This window comes from Lactuca serriola, chromosome 5, assembly GCF_051521515.1.
Source record: "Lactuca serriola cultivar US96UC23 chromosome 5, Lser_US96UC23_V15, whole genome shotgun sequence".
Lineage (NCBI taxonomy): Eukaryota > Viridiplantae > Streptophyta > Magnoliopsida > Asterales > Asteraceae > Lactuca > Lactuca serriola.
Window position 1 is genome coordinate 112,842,042 of NC_136412.1, and position 18,638 is coordinate 112,860,679.

Sequence of the window (18,638 nt, forward strand, 5' to 3'; positions counted from 1 at the left end):
CCCGCGATTCTGCCAGGTGGAACTCGTCGAGTCAGGGGGAGTACTCGACGTGTAAAAAGGGAATCCTGGAGAGTTGGTGAAAACGTCTAGACTCGCCAAGTCGCCTTAGTGCACTCGCCGAGTCCGGTCAAAGTTGACCGTTGACCGATGACCGTTGACTAGAGTTGACCGGTGTTGACTGTTGAGAGATAGTCAACCTTAGTGTTAAAAGTGTTAATTAGAGACATATGATGTTATAGGAGGATTATAGCTTGGAGGATCGAGCACGAGGGATTTCGGGATTCGTGAGTCATCGAGATACGCGAGGTGAGTCTTCTCACTATACTGTTCAATGTCTGGAATGCCGTTTCTTGCTTTTCACTCCAACAAAAGGGTACACCTTTCTGTGTTAGAGGGGTTAGAGGTTTGGCGATTCTGGAAAAGTTCTGGATGAATCTCCGATAATAGCCGGCGAGACCCAAGAATTGCCGGATTTCTATGGGTGTCTTCGGTGCCGACCAATTCTCTATCGCTTTAATCTTGGAAGGATCCACATGAATACCCTCCTCGCTTACCACGTGACTGAGGAAAGTTACCTTCTGAATCCTTTACTGAGCAACTCATTGAGTTGGCTGGATAACTCCTGCATTTCTGATGGAGCTAAGCGATACGGAGATTTCGCTACGGGGGTAGCTCCAGGAATTAGGTCAATGCGGAATTCGACCTGACATTTGGGAGGGATTCCTGGAAGCTCTTCGGGAAACACATCAAGAAATTTACAGACTTCGGGGATGCTCGCGAGGTCTTTAACTTCCTGTTGTAACAGCCCGGATTTCCAGGTATCTTTTATGTTTATGATTTTGGTGTTTTGAGAGGGGATTCGGCGAGTTGGAGCTCAGACTCGCCGAGTAGGATCGCGGATCTGGACGCGGGTTCGCGCCTGGACTCGGCGAGTCCAAGATATGGACTCGGCAAGTCCGCGCTGTTTAATGAAACCCTAATTTCTCGGGTTTGGGACCTATTTAAAGGGCCTTATGGCCGTCATTTGTGCTCACCAGTCCCTTGAGAGAAACCCTAATCGAGTGTGAGCGTTTGGAGCAAAGTAGGAGGCCATTATTGATCTTGGAGGTGTCATCTTGCAAGGGAAAGGGAGGATCAGCTAAGGGGAAAGCAAGGGGAGCCATTTCTGAGAGTTTGGAGTCCAGAGCATCACTATTGTGGTAATATCTTCGAGCTATCCTCTTCTATGTTGATGTTTATTTTGAATTAGGGTTTATTGAATCCTTTTGTGGCTAGATCTAGAGCCCCCTTGGTCCTTTAAGCGATTTAGACCATAGATCTGGACCCTTGGAGGTCCAGAGTGTCCATTTTGCCCAAGCTTTTTGTGAATCAATGGAGGTTTTGGATTGGAATCCTTATGCCTTAGGTCAAAATGCCATTTATGAGACATGGAGTGTATTGTGAACACCAAGATAAGGGCTTTACGTGATGAATCAGTCTAGGAAGGCCAGATCTATGAATTGTTGGAGCAGATCTGACCTTAGAAGCGAGTTTGAGTGATTGCATGGCATGGACTCGCCGAGTCCGATGAGCAGACTCGGCGAGTAGCTTGAAGATTGCCCTTAGATCTGCCAGTGAGTGGCCCAGTCGAGTCATGGGTTGACTCAGTGAGTCAGGGCGAGTTAGAGAGGGTGGTCAAGTGGACTGAGTTGAACTGGGACTCGCCGAGTTGTTCTTGAGACTCGGCGAGGTGAGTCGGGGTGGCCCCGCGATTCTGCCAGGTGGAACTCGTCGAGTCAGGGGGAGTACTCGACGTGTAAAAAGGGAATCCTGGAGAGTTGGTGAAAACGTCTAGACTCGCCAAGTCGCCTTAGTGCACTCGCCGAGTCCGGTCAAAGTTGACCGTTGACCGTTGACCGTTGACCAGAGTTGACCGGTGTTGACTTTTGAGAGATAGTCAACCTTAGTGTTAAAAGTGTTAATTAGAGACATATAATGTTATAGGAGGATTATAGCTTGGAGGATCGAGCACGAGGGATTTCGGGATTCGTGAGTCATCGAGATACGCGAGGTGAGTCTTCTCACTATACTGTTCAATGTCTGGAATGCCGTTTCTTGCTTTTCACTCCAACAAAAGGGTACACCTTTCTGTGTTAGAGGGGTTAGAGGTTTGGCGATTCTGGAAAAGTTCTGGATGAATCTCCGATAATAGCTGGCGAGACCCAAGAATTGCCGGATTTCTATGGGTGTCTTCGGTGCCGACCAATTCTCTATCGCTTTAATCTTGGAGGGATCCACATGAATACCCTCCTCGATTACCACGTGACTGAGGAAAGTTACCTTCTGAATCCTTTACTGAGCAACTCATTGAGTTGGCTGGATAACTCCTGCATTTCTGATGGAGCTAAGCGATACGGAGATTTCGCTACGGGGGTAGCTCCAGGAATTAGGTCAATGCGGAATTCGACCTGACATTTGGGAGGGATTCCTGGAAGCTCTTCGGGAAACACATCAAGAAATTTACAGACTTCGGGGATGCTCGCGAGGTCTTTAACTTCCTGTTGTAACAGCCCGGATTTCCAGGTATCTTTTATGTTTATGATTTTGGTGTTTTGAGAGGGGATTCGGCGAGTTGGAGCTCAGACTCGCCGAGTAGGATCGCGGATCTGGACGCGGGTTCGCGCCTGGACTCGGCGAGTCCAAGATATGGACTCGGCAAGTCCGTGCTGTTTAATGAAACCCTAATTTCTCGGGTTTGGGACCTATTTAAAGGGCCTTATGGCCGTTATTTGTGCTCACCAGTCCCTTGAGAGAAACCCTAATCGAGTGTGAGCGTTTGGAGCAAAGTAGGAGGCCATTATTGATCTTGGAGGTGTCATCTTGCAAGGGAAAGGGAGGATCAGCTAAGGGGAAAGCAAGGGGAGCCATTTCTGAGAGTTTGGAGTCCAGAGCATCACTATTGTGGTAATATCTTCGAGCTATCCTCTTCTATGTTGATGTTTATTTTGAATTAGGGTTTATTGAATCCTTTTGTGGCTAGATCTAGAGCCCCCTTGGTCCTTTAAGCGATTTAGACCATAGATCTGGACCCTTGGAGGTCCAGAGTGTCCATTTTGCCCAAGCTTTTTGTGAATCAATGGAGGTTTTGGATTGGAATCCTTATGCCTTAGGTCAAAATGCCATTTATGAGACATGGAGTGTATTGTGAACACCAAGATAAGGGCTTTACGTGATGAATCAGTCTAGGAAGGCCAGATCTATGAATTATTGGAGCAGATCTGACCTTAGAAGCGAGTTTGAGTGATTGCATGGCATGGACTCGCCGAGTCCGATGAGCAGACTCGGCGAGTAGCTTGAAGATTGCCCTTAGATCGGCCAGTGAGTGGCCCAGTCGAGTCATGGGTTGACTCAGTGAGTCAGGGCGAGTTAGAGAGGGTGGTCAAGTGGACTGAGTTGAATTGGGACTCGACGAGTTGTTCTTGAGACTCGGCGAGGTGAGTCGGGGTGGCCCCGCGATTCTGCCAGGTGGAACTCGTCGAGTCAGGGGGAGTACTCGACGTGTAAAAAGGGAATCCTGGAGAGTTGGTGAAAACGTCTAGACTCGCCAAGTCGCCTTAGTACACTCGCCGAGTCCGGTCAAAGTTGACCGTTGACCGTTGACCGTTGACCAGAGTTGACCGGTGTTGACTTTTGAGAGATAGTCAACCTTAGTGTTAAAAGTGTTAATTAGAGACATATGATGTTATAGGAGGATTATAGCTTGGAGGATCGAGCACGAGGGATTTCGGGATTCGTGAGTCATCGAGATACGCGAGGTGAGTCTTCTCACTATACTGTTCAATGTCTGGAATGCCGTTTCTTGCTTTTCACTCCAACAAAAGGGTACACCTTTCTGTGTTAGAGGGGTTAGAGGTTTGGCGATTCTGGAAAAGTTCTGGATGAATCTCCGATAATAGCCGGCGAGACCCAAGAATTGCCGGATTTCTATGGGTGTCTTCGGTGCCGACCAATTCTCTATCGCTTTAATCTTGGAAGGATCCACATGAATACCCTCCTCGATTACCACGTGACTGAGGAAAGTTACCTTCTGAATCCTTTACTGAGCAACTCATTGAGTTGGCTGGATAACTCCTGCATTTCTGATGGAGCTAAGCGATACGGAGATTTCGCTACGGGGGTAGCTCCAGGAATTAGGTCAATGCGGAATTCGACCTGACATTTGGGAGGGATTCCTGGAAGCTCTTCGGGAAACACATCAAGAAATTTACAGACTTCGGGGATGCTCGCGAGGTCTTTAACTTCCTGTTGTAACAGCCCGGATTTCCAGGTATCTTTTATGTTTATGATTTTGGTGTTTTGAGAGGGGATTCGGCGAGTTGGAGCTCAGACTCGCCGAGTAGGATCGCGGATCTGGACGCGGGTTCGCGCCTGGACTCGGCGAGTCCAAGATATGGACTCGGCAAGTCCGCGCTGTTTAATGAAACCCTAATTTCTCGGGTTTGGGACCTATTTAAAGGGCCTTATGGCCGTCATTTGTGCTCACCAGTCCCTTGAGAGAAACCCTAATCGAGTGTGAGCGTTTGGAGCAAAGTAGGAGGCCATTATTGATCTTGGAGGTGTCATCTTGCAAGGGAAAGGGAGGATCAGCTAAGGGGAAAGCAAGGGGAGCCATTTCTGAGAGTTTGGAGTCCAGAGCATCACTATTGTGGTAATATCTTCGAGCTATCCTCTTCTATGTTGATGTTTATTTTGAATTAGGGTTTATTGAATCCTTTTGTGGCTAGATCTAGAGCCCCCTTGGTCCTTTAAGCGATTTAGACCATAGATCTGGACCCTTGGAGGTCCAGAGTGTCCATTTTGCCCAAGCTTTTTGTGAATCAATGGAGGTTTTGGATTGGAATCCTTATGCCTTAGGTCAAAATGCCATTTATGAGACATGGAGTGTATTGTGAACACCAAGATAAGGGCTTTACGTGATGAATCAGTCTAGGAAGGCCAGATCTATGAATTGTTGGAGCAGATCTGACCTTAGAAGCGAGTTTGAGTGATTGCATGGCATGGACTCGCCGAGTCCGATGAGCAGACTCGGCGAGTAGCTTGAAGATTGCCCTTAGATCGGCCAGTGAGTGGCCCAGTCGAGTCATGGGTTGACTCAGTGAGTCAGGGCGAGTTAGAGAGGGTGGTCAAGTGGACTGAGTTGAACTGGGACTCGCCGAGTTGTTCTTGAGACTCGGCGAGGTGAGTCGGGGTGGCCCCGCGATTCTGCCAGGTGGAACTCGTCGAGTGAGGGGGAGTACTCGACGTGTAAAAAGGGAATCCTGGAGAGTTGGTGAAAACGTCTAGACTCGCCAAGTCGCCTTAGTGCACTCGCAGAGTCCGGTCAAAGTTGACCGTTGACCAGAGTTGACCGGTGTTGACTTTTGAGAGATAGTCAACCTTAGTGTTAAAAGTGTTAATTAGAGACATATGATGTTATAGGAGGATTATAGCTTGGAGGATCGAGCACGAGGGATTTCGGGATTCGTGAGTCATCGAGATACGCGAGGTGAGTCTTCTCACTATACTGTTCAATGTCTGGAATGCCGTTTCTTGCTTTTCACTCCAACAAAAGGGTACACCTTTCTGTGTTAGAGGGGTTAGAGGTTTGGCGATTCTGGAAAAGTTCTGGATGAATCTCCGATAATAGCCGGCGAGACCCAAGAATTGCCGGATTTCTATGGGTGTCTTCGGTGCCGACCAATTCTCTATCGCTTTAATCTTGGAAGGATCCACATGAATACCCTCCTCGATTACCACGTGACTGAGGAAAGTTACCTTCTGAATCCTTTACTGAGCAACTCATTGAGTTGGCTGGATAACTCCTGCATTTCTGATGGAGCTAAGCGATACGGAGATTTCGCTACGGTGGTAGCTCCAGGAATTAGGTCAATGCGGAATTCGACCTGACATTTGGGAGGGATTCCTGGAAGCTCTTCGGGAAACACATCAAGAAATTTACAGACTTCGGGGATGCTCGCGAGGTCTTTAACTTCCTGTTGTAACAGCCCGGATTTCCAGGTATCTTTTATGTTTATGATTTTGGTGTTTTGAGAGGGGATTCGGCGAGTTGGAGCTCAGACTCGCCGAGTAGGATCGCGGATCTGGACGCGGGTTCACGCCTGGACTCGGCGAGTCCAAGATATGGACTCGGCAAGTCCGCGCTGTTTAATGAAACCCTAATTTCTCGGGTTTGGGACCTATTTAAAGGGCCTTATGGCCGTCATTTGTGCTCACCAGTCCCTTGAGAGAAACCCTAATCGAGTGTGAGCGTTTGGAGCAAAGTAGGAGGCCATTATTGATCTTGGAGGTGTCATCTTGCAAGGGAAAGGGAGGATCAGCTAAGGGGAAAGCAAGGGGAGCCATTTCTGAGAGTTTGGAGTCCAGAGCATCACTATTGTGGTAATATCTTCGAGCTATCCTCTTCTATGTTGATGTTTATTTTGAATTAGGGTTTATTGAATCCTTTTGTGGCTAGATCTAGAGCCCCCTTGGTCCTTTAAGCGATTTAGACCATAGATCTGGACCCTTGGAGGTCCAGAGTGTCCATTTTGCCCAAGCTTTTTGTGAATCAATGGAGGTTTTGGATTGGAATCCTTATGCCTTAGGTCAAAATGCCATTTATGAGACATGGAGTGTATTGTGAACACCAAGATAAGGGCTTTACGTGATGAATCAGTCTAGGAAGGCCAGATCTATGAATTGTTGGAGCAGATCTGACCTTAGAAGCGAGTTTGAGTGATTGCATGGCATGGACTTGCCGAGTCCGATGAGCAGACTCGGCGAGTAGCTTGAAGATTGCCCTTAGATCTGCCAGTGAGTGGCCCAGTCGAGTCATGGGTTGACTCAGTGAGTCAGGGCGAGTTAGAGAGGGTGGTCAAGTGGACTGAGTTGAACTGGGACTCGCCGAGTTGTTCTTGAGACTCGGCGAGGTGAGTCGGGGTGGCCCCGCGATTCTGCCAGGTGGAACTCGTCGAGTCAGGGGGAGTACTCGACGTGTAAAAAGGGAATCCTGGAGAGTTGGTGAAAACGTCTAGACTCGCCAAGTCGCCTTAGTGCACTCGCCGAGTCCGGTCAAAGTTGACCGTTGACCAGAGTTGACCGGTGTTGACTTTTGAGAGATAGTCAACCTTAGTGTTAAAAGTGTTAATTAGAGACATATGATGTTATAGGAGGATTATAGCTTGGAGGATCGAGCACGAGGGATTTCGGGATTCGTGAGTCATCGAGATACGCGAGGTGAGTCTTCTCACTATACTGTTCAATGTCTGGAATGCCGTTTCTTGCTTTTCACTCCAACAAAAGGGTACACCTTTCTGTGTTAGAGGGGTTAGAGGTTTGGCGATTCTGGAAAAGTTCTGGATGAATCTCCGATAATAGCCGGCGAGACCCAAGAATTGTCGGATTTCTATGGGTGTCTTCGGTGCCGACCAATTCTCTATCGCTTTAATCTTGGAAGGATCCACATGAATACCCTCCTCGCTTACCACGTGACTGAGGAAAGTTACCTTCTGAATCCTTTACTGAGCAACTCATTGAGTTGGCTGGATAACTCCTGCATTTCTGATGGAGCTAAGTGATACGGAGATTTCGCTACGGGGGTAGCTCCAGGAATTAGGTCAATGCGGAATTCGACCTGACATTTGGGAGGGATTCCTGGAAGCTCTTCGGGAAACACATCAAGAAATTTACAGACTTCGGGGATGCTCGCGAGGTCTTTAACTTCCTGTTGTAACAGCCCGGATTTCCAGGTATCTTTTATGTTTATGATTTTGGTGTTTTGAGAGGGGATTCGGCGAGTTGGAGCTCAGACTCGCCGAGTAGGATCGCGGATCTGGATGCGGGTTCGCGCCTGGACTCGGCGAGTCCAAGATATGGACTCGGCAAGTCCGCGCTGTTTAATGAAACCCTAATTTCTCGGGTTTGGGACCTATTTAAAGGGCCTTATGGCCGTCATTTGTGCTCACCAGTCCCTTGAGAGAAACCCTAATCGAGTGTGAGCGTTTGGAGCAAAGTAGGAGGCCATTATTGATCTTGGAGGTGTCATCTTGCAAGGGAAAGGGAGGATCAGCTAAGGGGAAAGCAAGGGGAGCCATTTCTGAGAGTTTGGAGTCCAGAGCATCACTATTGTGGTAATATCTTCGAGCTATCCTCTTCTATGTTGATGTTTATTTTGAATTAGGGTTTATTGAATCCTTTTGTGGCTAGATCTAGAGCCCCCTTGGTCCTTTAAGCGATTTAGACCATAGATCTGGACCCTTGGAGGTCCAGAGTGTCCATTTTGCCCAAGCTTTTTGTGAATCAATGGAGGTTTTGGATTGGAATCCTTATGCCTTAAGTCAAAATGCCATTTATGAGACATGGAGTGTATTGTGAACACCAAGATAAGGGCTTTACGTGATGAATCAGTCTAGGAAGGCCAGATCTATGAATTGTTGGAGCAGATCTGACCTTAGAAGCGAGTTTGAGTGATTGCATGGCATGGACTCGCCGAGTCCGATGAGCAGACTCGGCGAGTAGCTTGAAGATTGCCCTTAGATCGGCCAGTGAGTGGCCCAGTCGAGTCATGGGTTGACTCAGTGAGTCAGGGCGAGTTAGAGAGGGTGGTCAAGTGGACTGAGTTGAACTGGGACTCGCCGAGTTGTTCTTGAGACTCGGCGAGGTGAGTCGGGGTGGCCCCGCGATTCTGCCAGGTGGAACTCGTCGAGTCAGGGGGAGTACTCGACGTGTAAAAAGGGAATCCTGGAGAGTTGGTGAAAACGTCTAGACTCGCCAAGTCGCCTTAGTGCACTCGCCGAGTCCGGTCAAAGTTGACCGTTGACCAGAGTTGACCGGTGTTGACTTTTGAGAGATAGTCAACCTTAGTGTTAAAAGTGTTAATTAGAGACATATGATGTTATAGGAGGATTATAGCTTGGAGGATCGAGCACGAGGGATTTCGGGATTCGTGAGTCATCGAGATACGCGAGGTGAGTCTTCTCACTATACTGTTCAATGTCTGGAATGCCGTTTCTTGCTTTTCACTCCAACAAAAGGGTACACCTTTCTGTGTTAGAGGGGTTAGAGGTTTGGCGATTCTGGAAAAGTTCTGGATGAATCTCCGATAATAGCCGGCGAGACCCAAGAATTGCCGGATTTCTATGGGTGTCTTCGGTGCCGACCAATTCTCTATCGCTTTAATCTTGGAAGGATCCACATGAATACCCTCCTCGATTACCACGTGACTGAGGAAAGTTACCTTCTGAATCCTTTACTGAGCAACTCATTGAGTTGGCTGGATAACTCCTGCATTTCTGATGGAGCTAAGCGATACGGAGATTTCGCTACGGTGGTAGCTCCAGGAATTAGGTCAATGCGGAATTCGACCTGACATTTGGGAGGGATTCCTGGAAGCTCTTCGGGAAACACATCAAGAAATTTACAGACTTCGGGGATGCTCGCGAGGTCTTTAACTTCCTGTTGTAACAGCCCGGATTTCCAGGTATCTTTTATGTTTATGATTTTGGTGTTTTGAGAGGGGATTCGGCGAGTTGGAGCTCAGACTCGCCGAGTAGGATCGCGGATCTGGACGCGGGTTCACGCCTGGACTCGGCGAGTCCAAGATATGGACTCGGCAAGTCCGCGCTGTTTAATGAAACCCTAATTTCTCGGGTTTGGGACCTATTTAAAGGGCCTTATGGCCGTCATTTGTGCTCACCAGTCCCTTGAGAGAAACCCTAATCGAGTGTGAGCGTTTGGAGCAAAGTAGGAGGCCATTATTGATCTTGGAGGTGTCATCTTGCAAGGGAAAGGGAGGATCAGCTAAGGGGAAAGCAAGGGGAGCCATTTCTGAGAGTTTGGAGTCCAGAGCATCACTATTGTGGTAATATCTTCGAGCTATCCTCTTCTATGTTGATGTTTATTTTGTATTAGGGTTTATTGAATCCTTTTGTGGCTAGATCTAGAGCCCCCTTGGTCCTTTAAGCGATTTAGACCATAGATCTGGACCCTTGGAGGTCCAGAGTGTCCATTTTGCCCAAGCTTTTTGTGAATCAATGGAGGTTTTGGATTGGAATCCTTATGCCTTAGGTCAAAATGCCATTTATGAGACATGGAGTGTATTGTGAACACCAAGATAAGGGCTTTACATGATGAATCAGTCTAGGAAGGCCAGATCTATGAATTGTTGGAGCAGATCTGACCTTAGAAGCGAGTTTGAGTGATTGCATGGCATGGACTTGCCGAGTCCGATGAGCAGACTCGGCGAGTAGCTTGAAGATTGCCCTTAGATCGGCCAGTGAGTGGCCCAGTCGAGTCATGGGTTGACTCAGTGAGTCAGGGCGAGTTAGAGAGGGTGGTCAAGTGGACTGAGTTGAACTGGGACTCGCCGAGTTGTTCTTGAGACTCGGCGAGGTGAGTCGGGGTGGCCCCGCGATTCTGCCAGGTGGAACTCGTCGAGTCAGGGGGAGTACTCGACGTGTAAAAAGGGAATCCTGGAGAGTTGGTGAAAACGTCTAGACTCGCCAAGTCGCCTTAGTGCACTCGCCGAGTCCGGTCAAAGTTGACCGTTGACCAGAGTTGACCGGTGTTGACTTTTGAGAGATAGTCAACCTTAGTGTTAAAAGTGTTAATTAGAGACATATGATGTTATAGGAGGATTATAGCTTGGAGGATCGAGCACGAGGGATTTCGGGATTCGTGAGTCATCGAGATACGCGAGGTGAGTCTTCTCACTATACTGTTCAATGTCTGGAATGCCGTTTCTTGCTTTTCACTCCAACAAAAGGGTACACCTTTCTGTGTTAGAGGGGTTAGAGGTTTGGCGATTCTGGAAAAGTTCTGGATGAATCTCCGATAATAGCCGGCGAGACCCAAGAATTGCCGGATTTCTATGGGTGTCTTCGGTGCCGACCAATTCTCTATCGCTTTAATCTTGGAAGGATCCACATGAATACCCTCCTCGCTTACCACGTGACTGAGGAAAGTTACCTTCTGAATCCTTTACTGAGCAACTCATTGAGTTGGCTGGATAACTCCTGCATTTCTGATGGAGCTAAGCGATACGGAGATTTCGCTACGGGGGTAGCTCCAGGAATTAGGTCAATGCGGAATTCGACCTGACATTTAGGAGGGATTCCTGGAAGCTCTTCGGGAAACACATCAAGAAATTTACAGACTTCGGGGATGCTCGCGAGGTCTTTAACTTCCTGTTGTAACAGCCCGGATTTCCAGGTATCTTTTATGTTTATGATTTTGGTGTTTTGAGAGGGGATTCGGCGAGTTGGAGCTCAGACTCGCCGAGTAGGATCGCGGATCTGGACGCGGGTTCGCGCCTGGACTCGGCGAGTCCAAGATATGGACTCGGCAAGTCCGCGCTGTTTAATGAAACCCTAATTTCTCGGGTTTGGGACCTATTTAAAGGGCCTTATGGCCGTCATTTGTGCTCACCAGTCCCTTGAGAGAAACCCTAATCGAGTGTGAGCGTTTGGAGCAAAGTAGGAGGCCATTATTGATCTTGGAGGTGTCATCTTGCAAGGGAAAGGGAGGATCAGCTAAGGGGAAAGCAAGGGGAGCCATTTCTGAGAGTTTGGAGTCCAGAGCATCACTATTGTGGTAATATCTTCGAGCTATCCTCTTCTATGTTGATGTTTATTTTGAATTAGGGTTTATTGAATCCTTTTGTGGCTAGATCTAGAGCCCCCTTGGTCCTTTAAGCGATTTAGACCATAGATCTGGACCCTTGGAGGTCCAGAGTGTCCATTTTGCCCAAGCTTTTTGTGAATCAATGGAGGTTTTGGATTGGAATCCTTATGCCTTAGGTCAAAATGCCATTTATGAGACATGGAGTGTATTGTGAACACCAAGATAAGGGCTTTACGTGATGAATCAGTCTAGGAAGGCCAGATCTATGAATTGTTGGAGCAGATCTGACCTTAGAAGCGAGTTTGAGTGATTGCATGGCATGGACTCGCCGAGTCCGATGAGCAGACTCGGCGAGTAGCTTGAAGATTGCCCTTAGATCGGCCAGTGAGTGGCCCAGTCGAGTCATGGGTTGACTCAGTGAGTCAGGGCGAGTTAGAGAGGGTGGTCAAGTGGACTGAGTTGAACTGGGACTCGCCGAGTTGTTCTTGAGACTCGGCGAGGTGAGTCGGGGTGGCCCCGCGATTCTGCCAGGTGGAACTCGTCGAGTCAGGGGGAGTACTCGACGTGTAAAAAGGGAATCCTGGAGAGTTGGTGAAAACGTCTAGACTCGCCAAGTCGCCTTAGTGCACTCGCCGAGTCCGGTCAAAGTTGACCGTTGACCAGAGTTGACCGGTGTTGACTTTTGAGAGATAGTCAACCTTAGTGTTAAAAGTGTTAATTAGAGACATATGATGTTATAGGAGGATTATAGCTTGGAGGATCGAGCACGAGGGATTTCGGGATTCGTGAGTCATCGAGATACGCGAGGTGAGTCTTCTCACTATACTGTTCAATGTCTGGAATGTCGTTTCTTGCTTTTCACTCCAACAAAAGGGTACACCTTTCTGTGTTAGAGGGGTTAGAGGTTTGGCAATTCTGGAAAAGTTCTGGATGAATCTCCGATAATAGCCGGCGAGACCCAAGAATTGCCGGATTTCTATGGGTGTCTTCGGTGCCGACCAATTCTCTATCGCTTTAATCTTGGAAGGATCCACATGAATACCCTCCTCGCTTACCACGTGACTGAGGAAAGTTACCTTCTGAATCCTTTACTGAGCAACTCATTGAGTTGGCTGGATAACTCCTGCATTTCTGATGGAGCTAAGCGATACGGAGATTTCGCTACGGGGGTAGCTCCAGGAATTAGGTCAATGCGGAATTCGACCTGACATTTGGGAGGGATTCCTGGAAGCTCTTCGGGAAACACATCAAGAAATTTACAGACTTCGGGGATGCTCGCGAGGTCTTTAACTTCCTGTTGTAACAGCCCGGATTTCCAGGTATCTTTTATGTTTATGATTTTGGTGTTTTGAGAGGGGATTCGGTGAGTTGGAGCTCAGACTCGCCGAGTAGGATCGCGGATCTGGACGCGGGTTCGCGCCTGGACTCGGCGAGTCCAAGATATGGACTCGGCAAGTCCGCGCTGTTTAATGAAACCCTAATTTCTCGGGTTTGGGACCTATTTAAAGGGCCTTATGGCCGTCATTTGTGCTCACCAGTCCCTTGAGAGAAACCCTAATCGAGTGTGAGCGTTTGGAGCAAAGTAGGAGGCCATTATTGATCTTGGAGGTGTCATCTTGCAAGGGAAAGGGAGGATCAGCTAAGGGGAAAGCAAGGGGAGCCATTTCTGAGAGTTTGGAGTCCAGAGCATCACTATTGTGGTAATATCTTCGAGCTATCCTCTTCTATGTTGATGTTTATTTTGAATTAGGGTTTATTGAATCCTTTTGTGGCTAGATCTAGAGCCCCCTTGGTCCTTTAAGCGATTTAGACCATAGATCTGGACCCTTGGAGGTCCAGAGTGTCCATTTTGCCCAAGCTTTTTGTGAATCAATGGAGGTTTTGGATTGGAATCCTTATGCCTTAGGTCAAACTGCCATTTATGAGACATGGAGTGTATTGTGAACACCAAGATAAGGGCTTTACGTGATGAATCAGTCTAGGAAGGCCAGATCTATGAATTGTTGGAGCAGATCTGACCTTAGAAGCGAGTTTGAGTGATTGCATGGCATGGAAATGCCGAGTCCGATGAGCAGACTCGGCGAGTAGCTTGAAGATTGCCCTTAGATCGGCCAGTGAGTGGCCCAGTCGAGTCATGGGTTGACTCAGTGAGTCAGGGCGACTTAGAGAGGGTGGTCAAGTGGACTGAGTTGAACTGGGACTCGCCGAGTTGTTCTTGAGACTCGGCGAGGTGAGTCGGGGTGGCCCCGCGATTCTGCCAGGTGGAACTCGTCGAGTCAGGGGGAGTACTCGACGTGTAAAAAGGGAATCCTGGAGAGTTGGTGAAAACGTCTAGACTCGCCAAGTCGCCTTAGTGCACTCGCCGAGTCCGGTCAAAGTTGACCGTTGACCAGAGTTGACCGGTGTTGACTTTTGAGAGATAGTCAACCTTAGTGTTAAAAGTGTTAATTAGAGACATATGATGTTATAGGAGGATTATAGCTTGGAGGATCGAGCACGAGGGATTTCGGGATTCGTGAGTCATCGAGATACGCGAGGTGAGTCTTCTCACTATACTGTTCAATGTCTGGAATGCCGTTTCTTGCTTTTCACTCCAACAAAAGGGTACACCTTTATGTGTTAGAGGGGTTAGAGGTTTGGCGATTCTGGAAAAGTTCTGGATGAATCTCCGATAATAGCCGGCGAGACCCAAGAATTGCCGGATTTCTATGGGTGTCTTCGGTGCCGACCAATTCTCTATCGCTTTAATCTTGGAAGGATCCACATGAATACCCTCCTCGCTTACCACGTGACTGAGGAAAGTTACCTTCTGAATCCTTTACTGAGCAACTCATTGAGTTGGCTGGATAACTCCTGCATTTCTGATGGAGCTAAGCGATACGGAGATTTCGCTACGGGGGTAGCTCCAGGAATTAGGTCAATGCGGAATTCGACCTGACATTTAGGAGGGATTCCTGGAAGCTCTTCGGGAAACACATCAAGAAATTTACAGACTTCGGGGATGCTCGGGAGGTCTTTAACTTCCTGTTGTAACAGCCCGGATTTCCAGGTATCTTTTATGTTTTATGATTTTGGTGTTTTGAGAGGGGATTCGGCGAGTTGGAGCTCAGACTCGCCGAGTAGGATCGCGGATCTGGACGCGGGTTCGCGCCTGGACTCGGCGAGTCCAAGATATGGACTCGGCAAGTCCGCGCTGTTTAATGAAACCCTAATTTCTCGGGTTTGGGACCTATTTAAAGGGCCTTATGGCCGTCATTTGTGCTCACCAGTCCCTTGAGAGAAACCCTAATCGAGTGTGAGCGTTTGGAGCAAAGTAGGAGGCCATTATTGATCTTGGAGGTGTCATCTTGCAAGGGAAAGGGAGGATCAGCTAAGGGGAAAGCAAGGGGAGCCATTTCTGAGAGTTTGGAGTCCAGAGCATCACTATTGTGGTAATATCTTCGAGCTATCCTCTTCTATGTTGATGTTTATTTTGAATTAGGGTTTATTGAATCCTTTTGTGGCTAGATCTAGAGCCCCCTTGGTCCTTTAAGCGATTTAGACCATAGATCTGGACCCTTGGAGGTCCAGAGTGTCCATTTTGCCCAAGCTTTTTGTGAATCAATGGAGGTTTTGGATTGGAATCCTTATGCCTTAGGTCAAAATGCCATTTATGAGACATGGAGTGTATTGTGAACACCAAGATAAGGGCTTTACGTGATGAATCAGTCTAGGAAGGCCAGATCTATGAATTGTTGGAGCAGATCTGACCTTAGAAGCGAGTTTGAGTGATTGCATGGCATGGACTCGCCGAGTCCGATGAGCAGACTCGGCGAGTAGCTTGAAGATTGCCCTTAGATCGGCCAGTGAGTGGCCCAGTCGAGTCATGGGTTGACTCAGTGAGTCAGGGCGAGTTAGAGAGGGTGGTCAAGTGGACTGAGTTGAACTGGGACTCGCCGAGTTGTTCTTGAGACTCGGCGAGGTGAGTCGGGGTGGCCCCGCGATTCTGCCAGGTGGAACTCGTCGAGTCAGGGGGAGTACTCGACGTGTAAAAAGGGAATCCTGGAGAGTTGGTGAAAACGTCTAGACTCGCCAAGTCGCCTTAGTGCACTCGCCGAGTCCGGTCAAAGTTGACCGTTGACCAGAGTTGACCGGTGTTGACTTTTGAGAGATAGTCAACCTTAGTGTTAAAAGTGTTAATTAGAGACATATGATGTTATAGGAGGATTATAGCTTGGAGGATCGAGCACGAGGGATTTCGGGATTCGTGAGTCATCGAGATACGCGAGGTGAGTCTTCTCACTATACTGTTCAATGTCTGGAATGTCGTTTCTTGCTTTTCACTCCAACAAAAGGGTACACCTTTCTGTGTTAGAGGGGTTAGAGGTTTGGCAATTCTGGAAAAGTTCTGGATGAATCTCCGATAATAGCCGGCGAGACCCAAGAATTGCCGGATTTCTATGGGTGTCTTCGGTGCCGACCAATTCTCTATCGCTTTAATCTTGGAAGGATCCACATGAATACCCTCCTCGCTTACCACGTGACTGAGGAAAGTTACCTTCTGAATCCTTTACTGAGCAACTCATTGAGTTGGCTGGATAACTCCTGCATTTCTGATGGAGCTAAGCGATACGGAGATTTCGCTACGGGGGTAGCTCCAGGAATTAGGTCAATGCGGAATTCGACCTGACATTTGGGAGGGATTCCTGGAAGCTCTTCGGGAAACACATCAAGAAATTTACAGACTTCGGGGATGCTCGCGAGGTCTTTAACTTCCTGTTGTAACAGCCCGGATTTCCAGGTATCTTTTATGTTTATGATTTTGGTGTTTTGAGAGGGGATTCGGTGAGTTGGAGCTCAGACTCGCCGAGTAGGATCGCGGATCTGGACGCGGGTTCGCGCCTGGACTCGGCGAGTCCAAGATATGGACTCGGCAAGTCCGCGCTGTTTAATGAAACCCTAATTTCTCGGGTTTGGGACCTATTTAAAGGGCCTTATGGCCGTCATTTGTGCTCACCAGTCCCTTGAGAGAAACCCTAATCGAGTGTGAGCGTTTGGAGCAAAGTAGGAGGCCATTATTGATCTTGGAGGTGTCATCTTGCAAGGGAAAGGGAGGATCAGCTAAGGGGAAAGCAAGGGGAGCCATTTCTGAGAGTTTGGAGTCCAGAGCATCACTATTGTGGTAATATCTTCGAGCTATCCTCTTCTATGTTGATGTTTATTTTGAATTAGGGTTTATTGAATCCTTTTGTGGCTAGATCTAGAGCCCCCTTGGTCCTTTAAGCGATTTAGACCATAGATCTGGACCCTTGGAGGTCCAGAGTGTCCATTTTGCCCAAGCTTTTTGTGAATCAATGGAGGTTTTGGATTGGAATCCTTATGCCTTAGGTCAAACTGCCATTTATGAGACATGGAGTGTATTGTGAACACCAAGATAAGGGCTTTACGTGATGAATCAGTCTAGGAAGGCCAGATCTATGAATTGTTGGAGCAGATCTGACCTTAGAAGCGAGTTTGAGTGATTGCATGGCATGGAAATGCCGAGTCCGATGAGCAGACTCGGCGAGTAGCTTGAAGATTGCCCTTAGATCGGCCAGTGAGTGGCCCAGTCGAGTCATGGGTTGACTCAGTGAGTCAGGGCGACTTAGAGAGGGTGGTCAAGTGGACTGAGTTGAACTGGGACTCGCCGAGTTGTTCTTGAGACTCGGCGAGGTGAGTCGGGGTGGCCCCGCGATTCTGCCAGGTGGAACTCGTCGAGTCAGGGGGAGTACTCGACGTGTAAAAAGGGAATCCTGGAGAGTTGGTGAAAACGTCTAGACTCGCCAAGTCGCCTTAGTGCACTCGCCGAGTCCGGTCAAAGTTGACCGTTGACCAGAGTTGACCGGTGTTGACTTTTGAGAGATAGTCAACCTTAGTGTTAAAAGTGTTAATTAGAGACATATGATGTTATAGGAGGATTATAGCTTGGAGGATCGAGCACGAGGGATTTCGGGATTCGTGAGTCATCGAGATACGCGAGGTGAGTCTTCTCACTATACTGTTCAATGTCTGGAATGCCGTTTCTTGCTTTTCACTCCAACAAAAGGGTACACCTTTATGTGTTAGAGGGGTTAGAGGTTTGGCGATTCTGGAAAAGTTCTGGATGAATCTCCGATAATAGCCGGCGAGACCCAAGAATTGCCGGATTTCTATGGGTGTCTTCGGTGCCGACCAATTCTCTATCGCTTTAATCTTGGAAGGATCCACATGAATACCCTCCTCGCTTACCACGTGACTGAGGAAAGTTACCTTCTGAATCCTTTACTGAGCAACTCATTGAGTTGGCTGGATAACTCCTGCATTTCTGATGGAGCTAAGCGATACGGAGATTTCGCTACGGGGGTAGCTCCAGGAATTAGGTCAATGCGGAATTCGACCTGACATTTAGGAGGGATTCCTGGAAGCTCTTCGGGAAACACATCAAGAAATTTACAGACTTCGGGGATGCTCGGGAGGTCTTTAACTTCCTGTTGTAACAGCCCGGATTTCCAGGTATCTTTTATGTTTTATGATTTTGGTGTTTTGAGAGGGGATTCGGCGAGTTGGAGCTCAGACTCGCCGAGTAGGATCGCGGATCTGGACGCGGGTTCGCGCCTGGACTCGGCGAGTCCAAGATATGGACTCGGCAAGTCCGCGCTGTTTAATGAAACCCTAATTTCTCGGGTTTGGGACCTATTTAAAGGGCCTTATGGCCGTCATTTGTGCTCACCAGTCCCTTGAGAGAAACCCTAATCGAGTGTGAGCGTTTGGAGCAAAGTAGGAGGCCATTATTGATCTTGGAGGTGTCATCTTGCAAGGGAAAGGGAGGATCAGCTAAGGGGAAAGCAAGGGGAGCCATTTCTGAGAGTTTGGAGTCCAGAGCATCACTATTGTGGTAATATCTTCGAGCTATCCTCTTCTATGTTGATGTTTATTTTGAATTAGGGTTTATTGAATCCTTTTGTGGCTAGATCTAGAGCCCCCTTGGTCCTTTAAGCGATTTA